At 45.8% G+C, this 27,515-nt stretch overlaps 1 long non-coding RNA gene across 1 annotated transcript in view; it reads right to left on the bottom strand.

Moving 5' to 3' along the window:
• Positions 1 to 26,023, bottom strand: part of LOC129049604 (uncharacterized) — a 52,088-nt gene extending 26,065 nt beyond the window's left edge. Inside the window, exon 1 of the long non-coding RNA XR_008512831.2 lies at positions 25,880 to 26,023. This is a non-coding gene — a long non-coding RNA (uncharacterized LOC129049604). The remainder of the gene's footprint in view (positions 1 to 25,879) is intronic.
• Positions 26,024 to 27,515: the final 1,492 nt, after the last annotated feature.

The raw sequence follows: 27,515 nt of genomic DNA, 5'->3' as shown, positions 1-27,515 counted from the left end.
GCCAAACAAAGATTCTTCTATTTCATTATTCAAAATATTAAGTGAAGCTCAAAAGCCACAATGATAGACTTTGGGGTAAAGAAATATTGCTCTGTCTGTCAAAAAAGCTGCAAGTTATTTCATTACATAAAATAGTACTTAGGGCATCTAAACCATCAATTCTCGAAGAACAGAAAGGGTATGGCTAAATCAAATCCCAATCATCCATTTTCATCAAATGCATGCTTCATCACCCATCAACCATTTTACCAGAACTTAAAAAAATAATGTAATTAACTACTCTAATTTTATTTCTCCAGCTGCTGTTCTTATTTGGGTAAAGTTGCTAACAAATAAACTTGGTAAAAATACTGACAAGTCAGAAAGGAATGGAAATCGATGTGCGATTCACGACTGTATAATTTCTACCTGAATAATTTAAAGTTAAGTGTAACTTTTTCCCACACAAAGCGTTTGTATTCCTAGCCTTGTCAGAGCAGAATATTTTCATGTTTGTTAAGGACAAGAAAGGAGTCAGAAAATGCTGCAACATGGCTGGTAGCACGCAGGAGCTGAACTCAGAGTTTATTCATCCTGAGCTGGTAAATATTTAACTTCTGTGTTTCAGTTTCAACTGGGAGAAAAAGGCGATATCATACTTACCTTGCCAGTTTATGGTAAATATCAGGACATCGCCCAAGGGATGTATGTACATTATGTGTTGGGGACTCAGGAAGGACACATCCCCGCTTCCTACCCAAATCATAGCTGCGACAAATGTATATGTATTGAAAATCGTCCCTACCAAAAATGGGCTTTGCAAGTGTCAATTTAAAACTAAGGTCAGTAAACCTAAACCTATATATGCCAATATCCCAACTTCCATAATAACAGCTGCTGACGCCCTGTCTACAAGAGGCAGTGGCAGGGCAGCTCCAGGGTGTCACCGTGCCCTGGGCTTACCCCCTTTAGAAATAGGAAATCACCACCCCTCATCTGACAAGCAGAACTACCAAGAGGCTTTGAGGCTGGACCCCTAATAAAGAAATCATTTGTCAACGCTTATGTAATTTGCACCAAGCAGATTGTGTAATTTCCAGTCCTACAGTATCTCATCCCGGTGCCGTTGACAACACCTGATCGACGGTCCTTGCAAAGCTGGCACGTGCCCTAGGGGGCATTTAAAAATGATCTGGTCTGCTTTGGACTGTCCCAACAGCTGGGCTCACTCTGGCACTTGGCCATAGGGACCCAGGATATTAAATGTCCCTCAGTGTCCGCAGAGTCACATGAGCAAGACCTGCCCTTATTCTTGCGTGACTTCCAAATAGTCTATGAGACATTCATGTAAGTGCAGATTTAAGCAGAATTCTTAATTTCAATGTGCACCAAATTTTTCATAAAATCAACTACCAGGAGAGGTAAGGGGAAACTGCATTTGGCTTTGATTGAAATCGACAGTGGGTTGCTTACTGTCTCAGGAAAATCAGCAGCAATTCTGTGTGGTGTTTGGGTCCACAGGGAGGTGTACCTCCATGGGTCCCCTGGATCCTCACAGGGAACTGACTCAAAGTCTGGTGTTGCACTGACCTCTCATTCCAACCACACCTTCTGCAGAGCTGTGCCAAGCATTTATATGGGAAAATACATATTATTCTTGCTAAATTACCTTCTTTTTATTTCTCTTTTATAATAGAGTTAGGGCATTATGTTGTTGTTGTTTTGAAAGTCTATGTGCAGGTTTATTATTTAAATTTATTTTTAATTGAAAAATAAAATTGTATGTATTTATCATGTACAACATGCAGTTTTGAAGTACATATAGATTGTGGAATGGCTAAATTGAGCTAATTAGCATATGCATGCCCTCACATACTCGTCTTTTTTTGTGATAAAAACCGGCATAGATAAAATCTATTCTCTTAGCAATTTTCAAGAAAACAATATGTTGTTATTTACAATACAATAGACCTCTTAAGCTTGTTCTTTCTTTTTAACTGAAATTTTGTATTCTTTGATCAACCTCTCCCCATGCGTTCCCTCACAATAACTCATATAATAACACACATAGGTCAATGCTATGATCATCCCCGTTTTACAAATGTGAAAAGGGAGACGCAGTTAAGCTTTGGTTCCCAAAAATGCAGCTTCATCTGGGGCTGGGGAAGGTTCAGTTTTGGCCATGCAGGAAAAGCAGGGCTTAGCACAGTGACTGGCCCCCCCATGGGCTAAGGCAGTGGTGCCACGGAGCCACGCGTTGCTCACTCTCCGTCCCATGGCTGGTGGTACAGCCGCTCTCTGGCTTTAGTTTTCCCACCTATAAATAGGAATGGAGACAGCTACGCAGCAAACATAAACTGAGTAGAGCATGCCCCACACAGGCGCCGCCACCCAGGGCTTTTCTCTATTGACTGAGTTAAGTCTCACAAGCACCCTGGGAGGTAGATAGTATGAAGTTCCTGATTTTACAAATACGGAAACTGAGAGGGAGAGAAGTAAATGAGTCCATGGGGTAGCTGTGCAGATGACCTTGTAAAACACATGAAACAGTGCTTAGTGCAGGGCTGGCTCGCCCATTACAATGCATCTTATCCTAGCTTTGACGGCATCACTGCCTCCCATTCTGAGCCCTGGCTTACCCTGTTCCACACAGGCTGGACGTATCACTTCATTTTCAAGCCTCAATTTTTCACCTGGGATTTTGGAATTGCCTTGTTTACCTCTCAGGGCAGGGCAAGGATCCACTCATTGAAGGCCCACAGCAATGTGCCTGGCACCCGCCAGAACCTCAATGAGTTGGAATCACAGTGACTGTTGTAGCTTCCATGGCCGTGCTCGTCTTGGAGCAGGTGCTAACCCCCAGCGTTGGCCAAGCAGAAATATGCAAACCCCAGGGCTTGCTTTCTAGCCTTTAAGACAGCCCGGGGAGGAAAGAGGCCAGCCCTCTGCATTCTGATGTTAGCTAAAACAAGCCTCGATTTTCAATGATACCCATTGTTTACTAAGTGCCTCCTATGTGCAGTGTCAGGAGAGGCTTGGAAAACAAGTGACATTATTATTTGTCTTTATGCAAAAAAATCACTTTTAGAAAAAACAGCAGCATAGACTGAACATGTTTTGACTTGAGAATATGAAGGCACACTGGGCAAGTTCATCACATTTCTTTTCTTGCTATGATTTACTATGAGCCCTAATTTATGTCATCGTTCAGAGAGAATCCCTATTTTACACAGTCATATGAATACCCCTGTTCCCACAGCCCTGCTAAAAAACCCATCCAGACACACTCGGGCAAGGATGAACAACTGCACGTTAACTCTGCTGTGGAAGGACTGTTGCTGTTTTCTATTGGCACTAAAAAGAGGAAGGTACAGAAACAGTGTCCTGTGAATTCTGTCCAGAATTCACTTTGCTTCCTTGAGGGCGATGATGATTCAATCCATGGATTAAAGACCGCTAGGCTGCTTTCGAGAATCATTTTTAGCTCATTCTGTATATCATTGTATTTCCCAGTCTGGCACCGTGAACCATAAATAATCCTATCATTTATTAATTACATTTTCTAACCTAGTCAAGGAGAACCCTGCAGTGTGGAGCAGCGAATCATGAATGAATGGTTCATTGAAAAGCAACTCTTATTGCCAAGTAGTTGTAAATTAGGGTGTGATAATTACCCACTTTAACCTTTTTAAACAGGTTCCTCTAAAAAGCTCCAAGATGGATGTTTTATTATAGCAACTTTGACCTCCAACACACAACAACACAATTAGTTTTGCACCCTGACAAAGGGATGCTTTGATTAAAATCTGGTATACCACATTATTATAAGGTATTATCTGCATAGGTATTGAATGTGGGTGGATACACACGCACACATTATACATACACAATATTCACAGATTATGTCCCACATCTATTTGAAGTATAGATCTAGCTAAGTCAAAAATAATGAATAAGTGAGGACTGTAATTACATAAAAAGCAGCCAGCTCCATCATCATAAACCATTATGAGCGGTGCTCCTGTGGGGTGTGCTGTCCCCTGCATCCTAACCCCACTGAACACCTCAGCTAATGTCACACAAAATGCAGAGACACCACAAGGCAATGGGATCTGCTCAGCCCACGCATCACAACCAGGACCCAACACTGCCTTCCAGAGGCCCAGACTCCCATGGTCCAGTGTAGACAGGACCACAGACACAGCCCTCTGGAGGCCCAAAGTCCCATCATCCAGTGTAGACAGGATTGAAGTCACAGCCTTCCAGAGGCCCAGAGTCCCATCATCCAGTGTAGACAGGACTGCAGTCACCGCCTTCTGGAGGCCCAGAGTCCCATCGTCCAGTGTAGACAGGACCACAGTCCTGAGACCCCATGGCACTCAATCTCGATGCTTTTGTGAATCCTCCCTCTGCCTTCGCCAGGTTGCCTGGTCCTTGACAAAGTGCTCACTTCCAAGCCCAGGGCAGGAGAGCTAGTGCCTCCATTCCTTCAGTAGCCTTGGTTCCCCAACCACACTCCCCACACCACACTCTGCCCCAGCATCTACTTACATCTTGCTTAAAAAACCCACCCCCAAGGTCTACTATTTATTTTATGAAACAATGAAACCAAAGCAGAACATGCTAAAGCCCTGTGGAATAGGAGTCAGAGGAAATCGGAGTCTATGGAGGGCCCCAGGAGGAGAGGCTTCCAGGGAAGGAGAACTGAGATGAGGACTGAGATGAGAACCTATGGGAGCTGTGGGAGCTGAGGGCCACCCTGAGCTCTTCCAGGAGAAGTACCTGGCTTCAGGGTAGGTCCTGCTCAGCCAGCCCCAGAGCCACTTGAGACCTCCGGTCTGGTCTGCTCTTACTAAGAGGGGATGACTGGGTGTGTTTTGTTTTGTTTGTTTGTTTTTAGGAAGTCAAAGGGGGGCTTGAGTTTCATAGCTGGGTCAATTTGCAATGGAATAAAGGCTAAATGATGGGTGTATTCACCCGTTTTCACATTGCTATGAAGAACTACCTGAGACTGGGCAATTTATAATGAAAAGAGGTTTAATTGACTCACAGTTCCACAGCCTGTACAGGAAGCATGGCTGAGAGGCCTCAGGAAATTTACAATCATGGTAGAAGGTGAAGGGGAAGCAGGTGCATCTTACATGGCCAGAGCAGGAGGAAGAGAGCAAAGGGGGAGGTGCCACACACTTGTAAACAAGCAGATCTCCAGAGAATTCACTATCACAAGAACAGCAAGGAGGAAATCTGCCCTCATGAGCCAGTCAGCTCCCACCAAGCCCCTCCTCCAACATTGGGGATTACAATTCCAGTTGAGATTTGGGTGAGGACGCTGAGCCAAACCATATCAATAGGGGAAAAAATCCAAAAACTGAACAAAAACTGAACAAATGTAGTAGGAGTGTGAGTTGAAAACCAGACATGATACAAGAAAGTAAGCACCCAGGGGAGCCTCAGCTTTCGCTAGGCACAGAGCGCAGCAGGCTGAGAAAAATCGCACCTAGCTCTCTGGAGGCTTGAAAGAGGCACTATCACCCTAACATAGGAAAGTGCCCACCTGACACCTCGCCCACGAACAAACCCTGTGTCAGGAGAAACCGAGGCCGGCCCTTGCATGTGAACGCTGGGGCTGAGGCAGCTGGAGTCCCGCAAGTGCAGGAAGAGCACAGGCACACAGGGCCAGCCGAGGCACCCCTCAGACTTCACTGTTCGGGAAAGCAATTTGGTAAAGTATTAGGAGCCTTGAACGTGCTCATATCTCCTGTCACAGCAGCTTCACTTCTGAAGATCCACTCCTAGAAAATAATCCTTGATTCAAAGAGGTTCACTGTAAGATGAGTACAGTACCACAAACCACATTAAGCGACTGAGTGCCCAGTCATAAAGCTGGGATAAGGGAATTCCACTGCAACGACATCCAGAAAGTTCTCCAGTCACTGAAACATTGTTGACCGAAAGCTTTAGTGACATGGGAAGACATCTCCTGGAATGCTCTCATTCCAGAACGCTCTAAGAAGAAACCAGGACACCAAAGTGAGGATCTCGGCACTGCAGAGTGACAATCACGGAAAGAGAAATAGACCCTTACTCTAGCTGGATGCTGCAGCTGTGTCCACCATCACCGCGGAGTGCTCCTGCCAAGCCGTACTTCATTTGTATCATAACCAGAATTACATTTAATAAGTTTTATTTTAAAATAAGTTTTATTTTAAAAAGGGATCATGTACGTTTACAAGTGAAAGACCCAGAATCAGCCATTGTATATATTTTTACCCTTCATCTTTTGAAGTTAACAAAGGGCACAGTTGTTAGGCATATTTATTAACAGGACCATTCACAAGAATTCTAGCAGCAACATCTATGCAGATAATGCCTTATAATAATGTGGTATGCCAGATTTTAATCAAAGCATTGCCTTGTGAGGGTGCAAAACTAATTGTGTTGTTGTGTGTTGGAGGCCAAAGTTGCTGTAATAAAACGTGTGTGGTGGCAGAGCTATGAGGCGCACCGAGTTGACTGCTCTGCAGTCTCTATATGAATGTGGGTATGCTTCTATGCATATGTTTGTGTATATGCATACTTCCGTGTGTTTATCTCTGCTAATGTTTATCTCTGTATATATACATTATATATATATGTTAATATATGTATGTGTATATGTTTATGTGCATGCATTCCAGATTCTTCCCTCAGCTTCCAGCTACATAATTTCAGAAACTAAGCTTTCCATCTAAATTTGTGATTTCATTGCCTGGGTAATTGATATGGTTTGGATTTGTGTCCCCACTCAAATCTCATCTCGAATTATAATCCCCAACTTTAGAGGAGGGACCTGGTGAGAGGTGATTGGATCATGGAGGTAGGCTTCCCCTTCCTGTTCTGGTGATAGTAAGTTCTCAGGAGATCTGGTTGTTTAACGGTGTGTAGCACTTCCCCCTTCACTCTCTTCCTCGTGCTCTGGCCATGTGGAGTATGCACCTGCTTCCCCTTTGCCTTCTGCCATGATTGTAAGTTTTCTGAGGCCTCCCCAGCCATGCTTCCTGTTCATCTATGGAACTATGAGTCAATCAAACCTCTTTTCTTTATAAATTACCCAGTTTCAGGTAGTTCTTTACAACAATGTGAGAACAGACTAGTATAGTAATGGTATTTACTACTGAATGAATGGGAATTTAAAAAAACACAAAAAGTTAAAACCTAAATAGTTGTGCTAGTCCTGTACAGGTTGATACAGTCTACTTAATTTTTTCAATTTTGAAATAGTTTTTATACCTACCGCTTAAAAATGCATTACTGAGGATTTGGAAGTTTATTCTGTTGATATTTTGATATGATGATCAAATTAACTAACACATAAGGAATTCTTTGTCTCCATGTCTAGAAGCAGGGCACTGAAGGGAATGCCTTCTGGTGTAAAAATCCACTGGAACTTTGATTAAACTTTTTTCAATATTGTTACTTTTGACTTAATTGAAGCACAGAATCTCCAGTCTAAAGGAACATTTTGAGAAAGTTTAAAAACAACAAAATAAAAGAATTTGCAATGGAATAAATATATTTTTAGCCTAAACAGCAGTCGACATTTCAGACAACACTATTATATCATCAGTAGCTTTCTTCTTTACCCATCGGGGGGTCTGTAATTATGTCATAATTCATATTTAATTGTTTCATCTGAAGACTATTATCTCATTTCTTCATGATTGTCTTATTCTGGCTGTTTATATTTTTTCCTATTCACAATGTCATAATTTTCAAACTAAAATACTGAGCTTAGAAAATATTAGTTTTGTTATAGTTGATATATGTATATGATTTAATTTTTAACTTTTTAAGAAAACCAAAATATAATCAAAAAATGTCTTGTATCTTAACTATAGAGTCCATCTGAATGCTTTAAAATGTCATCTTGCAGTGGGTATGTATAGCTATAGTTCCTTGTATAACAAATATTAAACACTTTTTTACAGGGTATGCTGTTAACTACTATTATAAATATTTCCAAATAAAAGAAGAAATTGACAGACACTCTACAGAAACTATAGTTTCTTGTGCATACCGAAGAACTAAAACCCAACATTTCTCCTGAGAAGTCAAAGCTCAATTGAAGTAGCCTTCTTCTTTGGTAAGTAGTCATTTCAAAATTGTAACATGAATATTTTTATACAATCATTTTGTGAAATGCAGAAAGACCATTAGCCCACAGTTTGGCCTTTGTTTAGACCTAACACTGGAGGAAAGTGAGTTTCAATGAGGGAGAGAATTACTGCCTTCTGGGTGAGAAAGTTTGATGAAGAGGGAGTGTCTCTTTTCGGGTTCTGGAACACCCACTGGCTGAGGCTCAGGTCATGGGATTGATCCATGCAAATCCATTTCTACATTCAGAAAACAACTGGAAATGATTCTTATTGATAAGTGAGTGCCAGTTCTCATTGAAAGAAGAGGGTTACCAAAGCTGCATTCTAGTAAATGTTTCTGCAATGGAGGACAGAGGGTCAGGAGAGCCCTATGGGACAGTGTGTGACAATTTCCAGGGTGCAAATACTCCCAGAGTGGCTGATTTCAAGTGAGCATTGTGACATTCTTAAATGCCAAGGAGATGAAAGGAGAGGGAAGGGGAGGGGAGGGGAGGGGAGGGGAGGGGTGCAAGAGCACGCCATTCTGCACGCAGCAGAGGTGCCACATAACACATCTAATCACCCCAGGAGCATGAACAGTGGTAAACTGTAGCACACAACACTAGCTATAAGTTTTAAGAACGTGTTGCCTTTGTTTTTCATATCAGTTAAGTGTGCATTTAGAAAATTTTAATAATCACTGTGTACAACAAGGGGCTCATAAAAGTCCTGGAAACCCAGCAGTCAGTTCTCAGGAGCTTTTGGAGCCCCCCGCCCCCCAGCACTGCCATTTGATGCCTCTCACCCTTAAACATGACTGGCAGTCAAAAGGCACCAGGAATTTGAGGAAACATTGCTATTAAGAAAGAGGCCAAAACAAACAAACAAAATAATGAATAAACAGCAGAAAGAAACCTAGGCAGAGATCAGAAAAAATTTAAGTAAATTTTAAAATAATGAAACATTAATAATGTCAGAGAAAAAGAGAAGATGCTGTACCTTGGTAACAAGAATACCCAAAAGTCACATTAAAAAAAAAATGGGCAAGGACTTCATGACTAAAACACCAAAAGCAATGGCAACAAAAGTCAACATTGACAAATGGGATCTAATTAAACTAAAGGGCTTCTGCACAGCAAAAGAAACTACCATCAGAGTGAACAGGCAACCTACAGAATAGGAGAAAATTTTTGTAATCAACCCATCTGACAAAGGGCTAATATCCAGAATCTACAAAGAACTTAAACAAATTTACAAGAAAAAATCAAACAACCCCATCAAAAAGTGGGCAAAGGATATGAACAGACACTTCTCAAAAGAAGACATTTATGCAGCCAACAGAAACATGAAAAAATGCTCATCATCACTGCAAGGACAGAAAACCAAACACCACATGTTCTCACTCATAGGTGTGAATTGAACAATGAGAACACTTGGACACAAGATGGGGAACATCACACACTGGGGCCTGTCATGGGGTAGGGGGAGTGGGGAGGGATAGCATTAGGAGATATACGTAATGTAGATGAGGAGATAACGGGTGCAGCACACCAACATGGCACATGCACACGTATGTAACAAAGCTGCACATTTTGCACATGTACCCTAGAACTTAAAGTATAATTTAAAAAAAGGAAAAAAAGTGAGTTCTTAGAAATAAATAAGATAACTGAAATTAAAAATATATGACTGAAATTAAAATTTTAATAGAAAAAATATTATCCTATTATACAGAAATTAGAGCAAAAGTCAACAAGATGCAAAACGGAGACAAAATTTTAAAAATTAAATGATCTATACAAGAGAGATACTATTTGATTAGTACAAGTTTCAGAGAGAAGGAATAAAGAAAATGTCGATGAGGAATTTATAAAAGAATTCAGGAAAATTTTCCAGACTGAAGAATGTGCGTGCCTACGCTGCAAAGGATAACCCACATATAAATAATAGAAATAAGAAAGACCAGAGTTTTACAGCTTCTAGGTACTGAGAGCAAAAGAAAACCCTTTTCAAAAGTTTCCAAGGAAAGTGGGGGAGGAAGAGTCCATCACAAAGGACCAGGAGTCACAATGGCATGACATCACCCCACCCTGGAGCCTCAACAACGAGGACCACACCTTCAAAACCTGAGGGGAACTATTCCTGATGTAGCTGTCTGTCCCCAGCCAAACCCCCAATTCAGCATGAAAGTAGGAAGTAAGATCATGATTTAAATTGCCATTTTCCACACACGCCTTCTTCAGAAAGTTAGTGAAGTCTCTAATTCACCAAAAGGCAGGCAAAACTATGAGTGGGCGAGACGGGGTCTGCTTGGTTTTATCTAAAAGTTACCAGACACGCTTCCAGTGACAACTACAGCCTCAGTCCCATCTCCCAAACAAAGGTAGATCAAGGAAATGAGGTCGAGGGCATCGAGTGGGATGCTCCAGGAAGGGGCGTCCACAGTGACAGGGCCGGTCCAGAAGGGACAGCGTCAGTCCAGGAGGATGCGGCGGCATCACCAAGAAGGGATGAGAGGGCGAGTTGATCTAATATTTTGTATTTGAATTCCAAGAATTTAAGGATGAATTCGTAAAAAATATGCAGGAACTTAAGCAAATTGAATAAAACAATTATTAACTCCAGGGAAAACAAAAAGTTGTAAAAGGAAAAACCTCAATCATTGGCTGTTACATGACCTGGCATAAATGGTAGGTAGAAGTAAAGACTATAAATAATATAAATACAGTGTATCAATGTGACAAGTCACCAACAATCCACATCGTGTGGCCCAGGGTCATAGCTTCATCTAAAAGTTATCAGAGACACCTCAATGACACCTGCAGCCTCAGACCAGTCACCCTAACAAAGGTCTTTACCATCAGGCACTGCTGCCCTCTTTAAAGGATCTGTTAGCCTTTTTGCCCAAATCACACAGAGTTATGAACCTCAATCTAAAGGAGTTTGTTTTGGTGACACACAAGCTACTGTGACAGTCCTTTGACGGGATTTTTGAAAAGGGCAGAGGAATTTGAGAGCTCCTCAGATGCCGCCAGGAATTCTTCTCTGTGAAACCCATGTTCCTGATGTTCAAATTAGCACCCATCTGGAATGTCACATCCGCCTCTGCTTAGACGAGGAATAGTGAAACCTATAGTCATGAAAAAGATCATTCTTGCTTTTCCTCGTGTAGAAAAGAAGGAATGCTACCAGCTGAACTCCCACACAAAGCCATGTGCCAGGGCCAACAGGTGATACTTTGACAGCATCCAAAGAAGGTTGTAAAATTAGCAACCCTACAAATGAAATGTTGACTCCAGGGACCTAATGTTTTAGCTGGGGAAACAAATCCCCATGAAGCTAGCTTTCCAAAACAAGATTTAAAAAGGCCCACAAAATTACCACACCCCTCTCTGAACGGATTCCCAGGGAGCCCCAGCCCCCCGACAACCTCCCCTCCATTGTGACATTTCCGTTGTGAGGATGTGTCGCCGCTGAGCATCATGATGTGTTGATGGAGGCATCACAATGCAACAGCCGGGTATCAGGTCCAGCCTTCTTCAGCTCTCTGTTGTCTCCATCACCTCCCCTGGGGGCACTGTGACATTTCCGTTGTGAGGCTGTGTCGCCACTGCACATCATCACACATTGATGGAGGCATCACAGTGCAACAGCCAAGTATGGGGTCCGGCCTTCTTTGGCTCTCCGTTGTCTTCATCACCGCCCCTGTGGGTGCATGGGATGGGCTGTGAAGGGCTGTCTCAGTGTGCGGCAGGGAGTCAGGGCATCCAAAGGTCCAAGGAGACTTACTGAGTGACCTTGACCAAGGCCATGGAGCCCACTGCCTTGGGTTTTTCACTTGCCTGGGCAGGTAGACACACTTGGGAGGAGGTAGCAAAAATGATTCCTGAGCTTAAGTCAGCTATTACAAGGCTGTGTCTGGTTCTCCAGCTCTAGAGATGCCCAATGCATAAGACCCCCGATTGAAAGAGAATGCTGATGGAGTTGGGCTGCCAGGTCTTTTCTCCTAGGTTGCAGCACTGGTGGAGAGGAGAGGTGTCTGGAGGAGGAGAGCTGATGTCAAGCGCATATGAGCACACACCTTCTCTCTCAGGTCCTGGGTTCCTTTCTGAGCAGTGGATGAGAAAATGAGAGGCATAAACAGACCAATTTCAAACGTTCTGCCTAACTATCATGGCAAAGAGAAGGAAGTCGTCCCCTGGAGTGATGACCTAGCTTCTTCAGAACTTTCTTGGAATGAGAAGACAATTTAATTAATCCATGGTTATTAAATGGATTATTACTAATTATATTATTAAAATAGAAGAGTCCGTCTTTATTGCAATTTTTTCCTGGGAGACAGGTGCAGCGTCTTCCAGTGAAGACGACGTGGCAGCCGCGGGGGCACAGGCGTCTCTGTACCTGTAGTACTTGGCTCTGTAGCCAGCGGTCACAGCCCTGGCAGAGCAAATGGGGTGTCCGAGGCCACAGAGGTCCCAGTCAACATTTGTCGTGGTTGGCTAGACTCACAAAAGAAGAAATCTAAGTAGACAATGTGTGGTTATAGGAACGATTCAGGGAGCCACCATTAATGATTGAGACCACTGACTTTTAAATTACATTCAGCTCTAGTTTAAATTTATGTGACCCCAGCACAACATGATTTGCTCTGGAGACAGTGTGGAGGCCAGAAATTAATTCTCCCTAGTGGACTGTCAAAGTGAGTATATAAAAGATAGAGTCAGCCCAACAGTGAATGCTGCTTTACTCAACCTGTTGCGTTATTTTTCATTACCATTATATATTATCTGATCTCTGCAAGCGCCCAACATAGATGTAACTTTAAAAATTATTCATTTATCAAATATATTCAAAATAATAGAACAGTCATTGTTTTCAAATAGTATACTAATAGTAGTTCATTGAAATGATCAACACTTGAACCACGTTCAAATTGCAGACGTCTCCAAGAGTGTCTGCAATAAAAAAGAGGCAGGGCTTTTCCCAGGGAGGAAGATGAAAGCTCAGACTAATGAGGAATCTTTGTTTGTCTCCCCATGATGAGTTTCATTTTTATGGTGACAAAAGGGAAAGCCTGTCTGTGATACCAGGATAAACAACCTGTAAATATGACAGTCCATTTGCTTTCATGGTTTCCAGATTTCTTTCCCAAAACGCGTGTGGCTGAGATGATGTGACTTAATACTGTTGGCAATTTTAGAGCAAAAAGAAAGGTTTCCACGTGAGGCAGGTGTTGCCGCACAGTCTTGTGGGCAGGACGGGAGCATATCTCTCCCCAGCATCTCAGCACCTGCTGTACTCAGAGATTGTGACTTTCCGATGAGATGTGCACTCACCTGCACTGGCACATCTAAGCATCTCAGCACCTGCTGTATGCAGAGACTGTGACTTTCCGATGAGACGTGCACTCACCTGCACTGGCACATCTAAGCATCTCTGCACCTGTTGTATGCAGGGATTGTGACTTTCTGATGAGACGTGCACTCACCTGCACTGGTACATCTAGACTTATTGCACTGAAAAGTCTAGAGTTTCTTTAAAACTATCAGCAAGGAGTTAAACATGGAAATCCAGGAGGAGCCCTTTACAGAAAGACATCAGCCTGAATGCCACAGCCTGATAACTTATAAGTCATTAACTTAATGCTAGAGGTGTTAAGTTAATAATGCCTTATTAAAAGATGACTCCGTTTTTACTGGCCATGAACTCTTTTTTGCTCTTATTTTTTTGAGATGGAGTCTCACTCTATCACCCAGGCTGGAGTGCAGTTGTGCGATCTCAGCTCACTGCAACCTCTGCTTCCGGGGTTCAAGTGGTTCTCCTGCCTCAGCCTCTTGAGTAGCTGAGATTACAGGTGTGTGCCACCTCGCCCGGCTAATTTCTGTATTTTTAGTAGGGATGGGGTTTCACCATGTTTCCCAGGCTAGTCTCAAACCCCTGCCTCGGCCTCCAAAAGTGCTGGGATTACAGGCATGAGCCACCACGCCTGGCCTGCCATGAATAGTTAAGGCTATCCCCAAACATATTAATCACACTGCCACAAATCTAGAATGTTCCAGGCGTGGTTTCTGCCAAATGAACTTTCTCTTTTTGCATTTGCCTGTTTACCAATGAATGCATCAGGTCATCAGTAATTCAAGCCCCCCTGTACTTTGTGTAAGCGGAGTGCGTTTCCGAGGGCCATGCCATCCATAATTTCTTATGCCAGTGTCCTCATCCTCAATTTGCATTTCTAAGGTGTTTCCTGCACACGGAAGGGTCCTTTCCTGATCCTCCCAGGCTTCCTCTGGGCGACTTTCAAATGCATCCCACCTAAGGAGGATCAGCAGCACCCCACCTGCTGACCGGGGCCAAGGAAGCGCAAGACGTGGGAGACATGAGGGAGGCAAGGGCCGCCTCGCCACTGCTGTTATCCTCTCTCTTCCTCACTCTCTCTCTGCCTCTCTCTCTCCCCCTCCTCTTCCTCCCTCTCTCCCAGCCCCTTGTCTTTACCTCCTGCATCTAGCCGCATGAAGCCCTGCTCCTGCGTCTTGGTCAGCTGCTGCAATGGCTCCCAGGCCTGTGTTCCCGGCTCTGGACACTTCCCCTGAGCCCCTCCCCATGTGCCACCATCACTAGAGCAATTTTCCTGGAAATCAGGATTCGGATGCCTGAAAGTCGACTGCAGGTCCTCCTGGCTCTTCCAGCTGACCCCTGCTGGGCTTCCTCCCACCCACTCCACTTTGCCACAGAGTCACCCTCCACCCCACTGGCCCTGCCCATCACTCACACAGCTCCCTGTTTCTTCCCCACCACAGAACTTGCTTGTGTTCCTGGACATACCACATTCACTCCCGACCCCCGGGAGGTTGTCTCTCCGCTAGGAAGTCCATTCCACAACCGCCAGGAACAGACCCAGCCCACCTCCCCCGAGCCCTCCCAAAGCCGGCTGCACCTGCCCCTTCTCCCTCACACCCCTGTAGTCATGCTGTGACCCCGAGGCTCCTTCTGACCTCTCAGCTTGTCCTTTCTGTCACTGGCTGCACACCATGCCATGTCCCCGATGGATGTACAGAGTCATGGGACACTGCCCCCGCTGGGTGGCCAAGTCCGTGCCAGGGACGCAGACGGGCTCTGTTAATGTGGGCAGCAGGAAGGGACCAGCAGAGGCTGATACTGAGCCTGGATCTGTTCTGGGGGTGTCCATCTGAGCGTGCACGGAAGGAAAGCATTTGTGCTAGGAATGGATTCCCAAAGGGACCATTTTCTCACCTTTCCGGCTGGTTTGAAATGTTTTGAATATTTTGAAAGATGCTCGTAGGCCACACCTTGCTGATTGGCAACAAATGTGTGGTGTCCTTGGCGAAGATAGATAATTCAAAAGCAGATGTCCTAATGTGGCACTGCTCCCCACCAACACACCGATTAAATAAACATAATTCCCTACCATATATTTCACTGTGTTATTAGGAGAGACTTGGATGGAGCCCTGAGTGTTTGGCTGTCTTCTAACTTGGATGGAGGCCTCACAGCCTGAATTTTGACCAAGCCATGGGCACATTTTCCTTGCAAAATAAGTAATACTTATGTCCAGTTAACATGCTACACACTAAATATGCGGTGTGATATCGGGGCCCTGTGTGTTCTAAGCATAAGAAGGGCCAGCCCTGGATTGCTTTTGGAGCAGTGCCCACGCCTTCACATTCATTACTTCATTTGATATCACAACATTCGTTTTCCACATAAAGAACGGAGGTCCAGAGAAGGTAGTGCCCCTGCAGGCTCACACAGCTGTGGAGAGCAAAGCTGGAGGTCCCCCGCCTTCTGCTCACCGACTCACGCCCTCTCCACCACCCCATAGCCCCTACACAATATCAAGCCCCACCGCAGGAAATGCAGCTTTTTCTAGTCCACGGTTGACCGAGCCACTCCTGTTTCCAAGCCTTTCTGCCCACCCTGTTCTAGGAAGTGCCTCCTACACAATGCCCAGACAGGAAATTGCCAGGCAGAGATGCTTCGGCTTCAGAGCTCCAGGTTGGAGGGAGGGAAACTCAGCCACAGGCAGCCATGAGCACGTGAATGACAAAGTCACCAGCTCACCCACCTGGGCTGTCTGAGTGTCAACTGAGCTGGGCAGGTAAGCATTTAGAAAATGCACCCTTAGGCAAAAATCCACAGGTGTACTTATTAAGAAGATGTCCTCAGACCAAGAAAACAGTATCAACCTCACCCAAGCTGCATGTCCTTTGCCACCAGGCACAAGAAGAAATGAAATACCTGACTTTAGGGGCTTCGTCATCCCATGCCAAAAGCACTCAAGTGGGGAGAAAACCCATCAGCACTGGTTGTGACAAGACGTAAATGTCCGGGCCCTCCTGCCAAGGGAAGCAGGTCAACTGGGACCCGGGGTGGGTCCAGGTCCATGCTGTGCTCAGCCTGCTGCTGACCCATCACAGCCTCTTTGATGGGGTGAGCCCCCCAGGTACACGGTTAACGTGGAATATTGATCCCATCCATTTGCAGGCATCTGGCAGTAGTGAATGGGTAAATTGACAGCTCTGTTATTTGACTCCAGGAAGAATGTAACAGGAGCACCTTCAGGAGCACATCAGAAATATTTGAAGCCAACACGCCTGCCCCTGAGAACAGGGCCGTATGTCAGGATATTTTCAGGGTATATGAAGTTTGGAGCTGCTGCTTGTAAGTGCATTGACCCCTTCTCACCATTGAACACTAACAGAGACCAGGCTTTTGTCAACAATATTTCTAGGAGGGACTGGAGAACAAGAGCAGGAGAGAAAGGAAAAAGAATGGAGAGCACACGTGTGGAAGAAGGAGCGAAGAGGAAAACAGAAGGGAGAGGAGGGCGGGAGCTCAGGGTGGTCGGTGACAGGAAAGGAAATGTGCCACCCTCCCTGCAGGAAGCCACCCCGGTGCCTGGAGGAATCTGGAGAGCCAACCCAGAATGTGGAGGGTGCAGGGCCTCAGGGGCACGCAGCTGACGCCTCCCGCAGGGTCACGTCGGGGGCCACTCGGAGGACGGTGTTTGGGGTGATGGCAGCATCACTAGCTCCTGTGCCAGGAACTGTTCCCAGTGGCCTCATGTCACCAGACAACTGCTCGAGGCCCAACTTCCCACCATGGAGACATCACTGACACCTGCTCCATCAGCCTACACCCACAGTCGCTGGTGACCGCAATCAAAATTAATCATGAAACCCTTAAAATGGCTGAATCTCATTCCTCCCGGGCTGGGTGAGAGTGAACATGGGACTGGAGCCAGCGCCAGGGCCAGTCCACTTCCTGGAAATCACTAATTGATAAGGAGCCGGGTGCCCCTTGACAGACCTCTGTGAAGCAAAAGCTTCTATTCCCAGATTCAATGCAAACCAAGGCTGAGGCCAGGAATTCTGGACAGGCAGTGGAGCATGTGGCCAGGGCGGTTTATTCTGGGGGCCGGCGGAGGGCCAGCCTGCTCCGCCTTCACGCTGGGTTCATGCGGCCATTCCCCTTCAGTTCCGGGAGCATCCACAGAGTGCATATCTGTGACATCGCCACAAATGTAATGAGCAGAGGAAATTGACGGCAGCTCCAAGTAAATTACAGTTTAAAAGACAAGGGAGGTCCCCAGAGACGGCCAACAAAGGGGAACTCAGCTGACCAGGCCCAGGTAAAATTGAATTGGAAATGTTCCCTGCCTGATTAGCATGACAACAGTTCCAGTGTTTAAAGAAAAAAAAAAAGTCATTCTCTTTAAATGAAAAGGGGGGGGCAGAAGCCCATCTTCCCACAAACACAGTTATCTTTAAAAATGTCCAGTCTAAGATAGGTTAGAACTGCGCTATAAACAACATTCTGCAGAGAATGGGCTCTTAAATAATCCCCTCTCAATCCATATATTTTCCCTTTTTATTTGGACAGGAACTGACCTGTTTATATATGTGTGCAGACACAAACAGATACACACACACGCATATATAAAATCTTCGCTTTAGGGAGGACTGAAGGTGAGCTTGGCCTGTAGCTACTAAGAATTGAATTCTCTTTCCATTTCTTGCTTCCACAGGGAGCCTGGGGTCTCCCTCCCATCGGTGTGGGTCACGCTTTCCCTTCAGAGACATATTTCTTCCAGTTTGGTGTGATGGGAACAGCTCTGGTTCTAAATATTAGCTGGGAGTAGGTTTAGCTGGAAGTAACAGCAGCAAAACCCTGAGGGACAAGTGACTTCAACCCAACAGGACCTTATTTCTCCTCCCAGGAAGGAGCACAGAGCAGGAGGGCCAGGGAGGTCCTGGGGCATCAGAGACCAGGCTGCTCCCTCAAGGGATGCCTCACGACCTGTAATGGCATCTGTCACGCTGGTGCTCCCGAAGGCTGGTAGGCACGGCTGAGGGATGAAGAAGAGCACATTTTATGCCTTTCCAGAGCTGTTCAGGTTTGATCTTATGAGCTAGAAAGTAGGCACGTGGTCGACAGCCGCTGCTGCGGAGGCTGGGAAATGCAACCTTTATCGTGGACCACTCAGCTTGAATTTGGGGTCCTGTGACCCAGGGAGACGGGGAAGTGGACATGGTGGCCCTGCCAGCACACTCTCCTGCAGCGTGAGAACTAGAGAACATTCTCTCATACTCGCCGAGTGACTTCTGGGATGGTGACACGTTCCACCAAAGCGTCTTCATACGAAAAGGGGAAGACCATCTGCATGGTCCTGAAGCGTTCCCCAGAATCCCTTTCTCAACCGGTGTCCACCTGACCACAGCCACATCCATGGCACTCATCCACAGATTCTCCCCCACCACGGAGCTCCGCACCCTCTCCTGCCCTACATCGCTGTGCAAGCCCTGTTTCTTCCACCTTAGAGACGGCCCCTCGCTGCCATCGTCCTCCACACGCTGCCACCACAGCCTGGCTCCTGCTTCCTAGAGGTTCATCACCACTGCTCCCCACAGGCAGGCCAGAGGGTGGCCCTGACCTGGGTTTCTATGACACTTCGTCTCCCACTTGTTTAGTCAATAGTTACGGTCCTGCGACATGCACTCAGCTCCACCTGGGTGCTACTAAAATAAACCTGTGTGATGCCAGTGCAGAAAGCAGGTCATGCGGCAGGCCTGGAGCTGAAACCTGCAGGAAGGCCTGCAAGGGTGGCCCTGGGCTGGCATCTGGGAACCTAGGTTTTGGAAGGGTTTCCACCATTCTCTGCTAAGAGGGGCTCTTTGTGCAAACAGTGTGGTTGATAAGGAATACCCGCTTTCCTTCTGGGAGTCTGGAATCTTGGGGTGTGCCGAGCAGAGGGTGCCTGTGTGACAAGCCCTCAATAAAAACCCTGGACATACAGCCTCTAAGGAGCTTCCCTGGTGGAAGACACTTCACATCACACCCACTTCAGTATGTGACACCCACTCCAGTGCTGTCACACCCACTCCAGTGCTGTCACTCACTGCAGGGAAAGACTTCATGTGCTGTCACACCCACTCCAGTGCTGTCACACCCACTCCAGTGCTGTCACACTCACTGCAGGGGAAACAAAGCACATCCGTGTGACTACACTGGGAGGGGGACCTAGAAGCCTGCGCCTGTCTCCCCCACGCACCTTCCCTCTTTGCTGAGTGTGCCCTGCATCCTTTTGCTGTAAAAAGCCACAGTCGTGACTGTGATGGAACCCTGGGTTCTCTGAGTCCTCCTGGAGAATCATAGAACCTGGGGTGGCCTGAGGGACTCCCAACAGTCCCTATCCTCAGAGAATTCACAGGGGAGAGGGTCGGTTGACAGACGCCACAACACAGTGACCTAAGTGTGAGTCGTGAGCTCAGTGTTGTTGGAAGGTGAGATGGAGACTCTCGTCGGGGATAGCGAGTTTGCAGGTTGGGAGGGGGTGGTCTGGAGGGTGGATGGGATGGAGGGGAGACTTAGGCCAGAGGAACAGCAGGCCCAAATGCACAGTGTTCAAACACAAGGTGCATGGGAGCAAGCCTGATGGAGGCCTGCAAACATTTAGAGTACCTAGATGGTAAGGCACATGAGAGCCGTGGCAGGATGAAGGAGACGGTAACCAGGGCAGTCCTGCCGCCCCTCCCTCACCAAGCTGAAGCACCCAGGTTGCACACAGGGTTCAGATGGTGGCACCAAGCATTGTACTCCAAGGTGGGTGGGCAGGGGGCGCACATGGTGGGAAGGACCACCAGCCCCTGCCTGTCCCCAAGCTCCTCCCATCTCTAGCTCCTCCTCACCCATCTTATCCCCTTCTAGGAGATGGCTCTGCTTTACGGCTGTAGGCTTCCTCACTGAATATAAAGGTAAAAAGTGGATTCTGTTCTCTCTGTTGAGTGTCATCAATGTGAGTGGTCCAGGACACCCAATCAGAGACCAGAGAGTGGCTCTCAGATTTCAAATGTAAGCTCAGGTCACTCGTTAGCAGTCAAATAAAACTACTCTCACCAGAAACTTAAAGAGCTTTTACTTCTCTAATTATTTATATCAATTCTTTGTTTCAAAGGCTAGTGAATTTTGGCTTGCCTTTGAATGCCTCACTAATAGTAAAAGAAAGTCGCATGAAAAAACGCTCATCATCACTGGTCATCAGAGAAATGCAAATCAAAACCACAATGAGATACCATCTCACACCAGTTAGAATGGCAATCATTAAAAAGCCAGAAAACAACAGGTGCTGGAGACGATGTGGAGAAATAGGAACATTTTTACGCTGTTGGTGGGAGTATAAACTAGTTCAACCATTGTGGAAGACAGTGGCGATTCCTCAAGGATCTAGAGCTAGAAATACCATTTGACCCAGCCATCCCATTATTGGGTATTACCCAAAGGATTATAAATCATGCTGCTATAAAGACACATGCACATGTATGTTTATTGTGGCACTATTCACAACAGCAGAAACTTGGAACCAACCCAAATGTCCATCAATGATATACTGGATTAAGAAAATGCAGCACATATACACCATGGAATACTATGTAGCCATGAAAAAGGATGCATTCATGTCCTTTGTAGGGATACGGATGCAGCTGGAAACCATCATTCTGAGCAAACTATCACAAGGACAAAAAACCAAACACTGCATGTTCTCACTCATAGGTGGGAGTTGAAAAATGAGAACACTTGGACACAGGAAGGGGAACATAACACACTGGGGCCTGTCATGGGGTCGGGGGATGGGGGAGGGATAGCACTAGGAGAAATACCTAATGTAAATGATGAGTTAATAGGTCCAGCACACCAACATGGCACATGTATACCTATGTAACAACCTGCACATTGTGCACACGTACCCTAGAACTTAAAGTATAATAAAAAAATTAAAAAAAAAGAAAGTTGCTTTGAGGCACACTCAATTCTGAGCTTGCCTCAGTAGCCCCCATGATCTGACCTTGAACACAGATGTTTAAAAATGTGTCCTTGTGTCAGACACCAGTTCCCAGCACACAGCAACCAACGACTCTGAGAGCAAATCCTTGCTTCTTCCTTAGGGCGTACTGGTCCTGGGCTTAGCCATACCCACATGTTAACCATCTAATCTGCACAGAAGCCCAATCTGATGGATGACTCATCGGCTCCTTATTGAAAACACTGAGGATCAGAGATGTTAAGTCGGCTCCTTGAGGTCACACAGCTTAAAAGTCACAGGGCTAAAATGGTAGCCCACATTATTTTAGCTCCTGAGACTGTAGCCACTGTAGCATTACAAATTTTTAATAAATATTCAAAGACTCCAAAAATGAATGAGTCCCCAAATATCTTTAAACACGTATTTTACTCTAAAAGTAATTAAGATTATTTTTGTTTTCAGTTATATTTAAAACTTAGTTTTGATTACAATATATAACTTGCTGCAATGAGGTTATAGAACCAACAACTTGAAACTCTATTTTTGCTGTCTCTATTTTGCTATTTTTGCTGTCTTCACACATTCTACAGTTTGTCAGTTGTAACTTTATTCCTGTTTAACAGTTCAAAGTTCCACTTTGACCTTTTTGTATCTAAAGAGTCAAAATAGACTCTTTAAAAATCTAATTTGAAGTTTTTCTATCTAAAATAGATAAAAAATTGATTTTTCCTATCTAGAGTCAAAATAGAGAAAAAAGAGAGGAACTATAGCTGAAGGCCAGTTGGTTTGATTTAATGACACAATCAATTAATAAGAACCCATGATCTGGAACAGTGTTTCTGGATCACTGGCACACACAGGTCACCCTCTAGAGCGGCACTGTCCACTAAAACTTTCTGTGATGGTGACAATGTCCACACCCGCTCTATCCAATATGGCAGCTCCCAGTCCCCACTTTGGATCACTGGCACACACAGGTCACCCTCTAGAGCGGCACTGTCCACTAAAAGCTGTGATGGTGACAATGTCCATACCTGCTCTATCCAATATGGCAGCTCCCAGTCCCCACTTTGGATCACTGCCACACACAGGTCACCCTCTAGAGCGGCACTGTCCACTAAAAGCTGTGATGGTGACAATGTCCACACCCGCTCTATCCAATATGGCGGCTCCCAGTCCCCACCGTGGATCACTGGCACACACAGGTCACCCTCTAGAGCGGCACTGTCCACTAAAAGCTTCTGTGATGGTGACAATGTCCATACCTGCTCTATCCAATATGGCGGCTCCCAGTCCCCACGTGGCATTTTGAGCACTTAAAATGTGGCTAACAAGAATTAGGAACTAAAATTTTAATTAAATTAACAGCCACATGCAATGAGGTGCTAGCATATTGGATACTACAGCTCTGCAGGAATAATCCAGATTAAAAGATTTGTATGAATAAATACTGATTTGCAATAACATCTTTACCCAACCACACAGCTGCAGTTGTCTATGTCCTTAAAACTGAATCTTAAATGATAGATATAACCAACGTTTGTGAACACTGATTTATCCTTCTGCTTAACAGTGGGCCCTTGTTCCCATCGCGAGGCAGTCCCAACCCATTGGCAGGGCAAGTGTGGAGTTGGAGACGATGAAAGGGTGGGAAACGAAGAAAAATCAAGAACTGAGAAGTCAGCAAAAAAGCAAAAATAGAAAAATAACGAAGAAATAAAAGAACAAGAGGGAAAGAGAAAGAAAAGGAAAGAGGAGATGGTCGGTGGTGTTACCAACTGCCCCAGCAGTTGCCAGGCTGAACCGCGCAGCATGGGCAGAGCAGCCAGGTGCTGATCCTGGGCGGGCTCTTCGTCAGCCGCTGGGGAGGAAGGACGAACAAGAGAGGGCCAGCCCAAGGGCACACAGCCTCAGAACTGCAGATGTGCAAGCCATTATCAAAATGCCATGCAGTGAGGGTCCTGTCTCTGGAGCAGAGAGACAGGGCAAGGAGCTGAGCACACAGACAGAGGTCAATTGAAGGCCTCGGAAGTGTAGTCAGAGATGTGGAGTGAACACTTGCCTTTCAGCCTGAATCTCTCACAGAGCACAAATGTGATTTTCTCAGTTGGCTGTCCTCACTGTCCTTTCAAAGGCCACACTCCCAAACATCACCTCCCTGGAACTGCACCTGGAACTTGCTTCTACCACCTACCCATCCACTTCACCACCTACCCGTCCACTCCACCACCTGTCCGTCCACTCCACCACCTGTCCATCCTCTCCAACATCTATCCATCCTCTCCAACAGTTGTCTGTCCACTCCACCACCTGTCCGTCTACTCCACCACCTGTCCGTCCACTCCACCACCTGTCCGTCCACTCCACCGCCTATCCATTCACTCCACTGTCTATTCACCCACTCCACTACCTATCTGTCCCTCCATCGCCTATCTATCCCTCTGTTACTGTTCATCCATCCACTCCACTGCCTGATCGTCTCTCCATCACCTATTTGTCTGCTTCATAGCCCATTCTTCTGCTCTGTCACCTATCCATTCATCCACTCCATCACCTGTCCATCCATCAACTCCATTGCCTATCCATTCACTCTGTCACCTATCCATCCACTCCATCGCATATCCATCCCTCCATTGCCTATCCATCCATCCAGTCTATCATCTATCATTCCACATCGTTCGCTCCATTGCTTACCCAACCATTCCATTGCCTATCCATCCCTCCATCGCCATTCATCTGCTCTGTCATCTATCCATCCATCCATTTTGTCGCCTATCCATCCATCTACTCCATTGCTTATTCGTTGGCTCTCAACCCTTCACGGCTATCCAAATTGTACATTTAACATTTTCTACAAGGAATCCTTTACATATGCATTTAAAGGTGACTAAAAATATCATTCAACTTGGCACATTAATAAATTCACAGACCTAAAGAGTTGTCAGACCATATGTCTTGCGAGATGTTTCCAGAGAAGCTTTGAGCCGTGTTTGCTACCTCCTCTGTTTCAGGCTTAGTCTCACCAATTGCCCCAGAAGCAGCTCCCCTCCTGACAGTCACGTTCTCCATACATGAGGTACAGTGATGTGCCTGCCCTGTGCTCAGGGACAGGTGTATCTGCCAGTTGCTGCAGGGTATTGGCTAGAGTCAGCATCTGGGTGTCCAGTGCTGCCCAAAGTTGTCATGTCCAGCTGAATGCACAAGAGCTTCTGACCTCACTCAGGGTCCAGGCAGCCCACTCGCTGCTGGTTTCCAGCTGCTCCCATTTCTCAGGCACTGGGCTTCACTTCACTGGAGCTGTGCTCTCAGCTGACCTGATCCTGAAGGTCAGCTTTGGTCCCTCTGCACCTGCTGGTGCTGGATGTCTACCACGGGCTGTGCTCCTAGGCCTAGTGGGATCTTCCCAGGTCAGTCTGTCCCCACGCTCACTCACTGTGGTGGGGGTGTGACTGTCCTTCAAGGCTCAAAGCTTCTCTGGTCTGCATTCTCCAATATTAGGTTATCTGATCTATGTTAAACCAAAATAGGTAGCAGAATACAAGATCTGACAACTTTTTTTCAGGTTTGTGAATTTATCCACATGCAAAGTTGCACAATGTTTTCTCTAAATTATCTTAAATGCATATGCAATGGATTCTTTACAGAAAATACTAAATGGTGTAAATTAAGATAGCTGTAAATAAACTAGAATGCACCAATGACCGTCCTTTACAGCCAGTCTGTTTCTGATTTAATGTCTTCTATTGAACAGCGTTCTTTCCTCTTCATCTGTCCTGCAAAGCTCATCACTTTGCACCTGTATTATTGCCACTGTCCTTTTGCTTCACCCTCACCAGACCCACCCCAGACATCCTGTCCCCTCTCTGCCATTGTTAACTCATCCTTCTGAAATTTTTATTGTGGTTTTGGTGGGGAGAGTTTATAGCACTGTGGCTGACAGTAGCTCTCAGGGCCCCAGACTGATGGTCAACACCTGGTACTTGGCTAAGACGCTTGGAGTAAATTACTCAAACTGCTTTAGGCCTTGGTGTCCTTATCCGGCAATGAGGTCAGGAGTTCTCCATAAGAGGACTAAACTCCACGAAGAACACAGCACCTGGTGCAAGGTGAGAATATGAGGGCACCTCCCTCCCTACAGAGTTGTATGGTCAAACTCTCACCTCTCAGGCTTACTCTCTTCCACTAGGCCCAGAACAAAACATGGTGCGTGGAAAGCACAGGTGTCGGCTGTGAGCGTTTGTATTTGAGCTGTAGTACCATCTGCATCGTGGCAGAAGTCAAGCCTTCCTCAGCCAACAGGTTCTACTCTGATTCAGCAGATGTCACAGACTTAACCACCGAAAGGCACATTCCCTCCCAGATACACTGAGATGTCCGGAACTCCTCGTCCACGCCACAGACCTGCATCTCCTCCCAGCTGTGAGGTGTGGCTTATTCCATAGAGTGGCAGTGGGGCCAGTTCACATACCTTCTCTTCTCTTGCACTCACAAAAGTTCAGGAACATGACATCAACCAGGTGAGCACAGGGTACAGCCAGACACACAAATATAACTAGCACCAGTCAGTGCTCTGGGCTGAATGGTGTCCCACAAATTCACAGGTTGAAGCCTTAAACCCCAGTACTTCAGATTGCCCTTATTTGGAAATGAGGTCATTGTGATGTAATTAAAGTACGATGCGGTCATTCTCACATAGGGTGGGTCCTAGTCCAATATGGCTGGATACAGAGAAGAGGCCCTGGGGAGTGACTGTGTGAGGACTGCAGTGGTGCTGCCCAGCCAGGGAACCCCAGAAGCCTTAGAGACATGGAGATAGGTCCTCCCTGGTGCCCTCAGAGGGACCATGACCCTGCCAGCACCTTGATCTCAGGCTTGTGGCTTCCAGAACTGTAAGAGGACACATTTCTGTTGTTCTAACCAACCCAGTATGCAGTACTTTGTTATGGCAGCAGTAGGACGTGAATGCAGCCAAGAGCCTTAAGGCTATCTATGGTCTGCCATCTACATAGGATCTGTCCTGTGGAATAAAGTATGGAGCTTGTACCTCTGTCATTTTATTCCCATCTGGTTTTTGTCTGAATCACAGCCTGACCTACCTTTGCATCTTCCAGGGTAATTAGCCCAGGAATGGTCAAGTCAGAGTTGTTCATAAATATTTGTAGTTTTTTTAAGCAGGATGCTTTATCCAAATAATTTATCATAAGTGTTTTTTAAGAGCAAGTTCCGTGGGACATTTGGAAACGTGATTTGATGTCCAAGCATCCGTGAATAGCAATTCTCCGTGAAGCTGTGTTCGCTGCACCCACTCTGCAGGAGGAGGAAACAGCTGGTTGCCGCCCTGTCCCATGGGCTTTTAGGAGGGGTGCATGCGGACGCCAGCGGCAGTGGTGCGTTCAGCCAGCTGTTGTTGTCGCCGGCAGATTGTGGCATATCACTGCCCTAATTAATCCCGTATTTTTGTAGCTGAAGCCACAATACTCATTTCAGGATAGAGTGAGAGTAAGGCGAGCCTATCTGTACCTGTAAATGAATGATATCATTATTTTGGGAAATGAAAGTTTAAGCTCTGTGAAACACACAATCCCATGGCGATCTCAGCAGAGGAACTTGTGCGCGCAGGTGTTCAACGTGATAAGGTGCGTTGCCATTTATCTGTGTACTTGCAGACAAATATTAACATAGTCATGAATTAAGCTTTTAATCCCTTTTATTATAAATTGAATATCTTTATTTTAACAAACATCAACAATGCACATGATTGTGTTCCACACTATTCATTGCTATTCCCTGCAGCGTGCCAGTACACGATACGCCGAAATACACGTGTTTCCAGAATGGCCGGCACCTGCCTGAGTGTTCCGTAGCATGATTCATTCTTTCTTCCCCTTCTGAACAAAGACGCTCTCTCACAAAGACACTGTTCATACAGGGAAAGAGGACCGCGGCTCTGTTTTGTATCCTGGAAGTCTGGGAACATGTTTCATGTTAGAGACATTTGTCACAGACCGAGGTTTTACTTCTTTGAAACTTGAAAGGAATTTGATTCAGGTGCTGGGGTCAGAACAGCAAACCTAGGCTTGGTGAGCTGGGTGTCCAGCCAGGGC

Source organism: Pongo abelii, chromosome 14, assembly GCF_028885655.2.
Source record: "Pongo abelii isolate AG06213 chromosome 14, NHGRI_mPonAbe1-v2.0_pri, whole genome shotgun sequence".
Classification (NCBI taxonomy): Eukaryota; Metazoa; Chordata; class Mammalia; order Primates; family Hominidae; genus Pongo; species Pongo abelii.
This window is presented reverse-complemented; position numbering and strand designations above follow the sequence as displayed.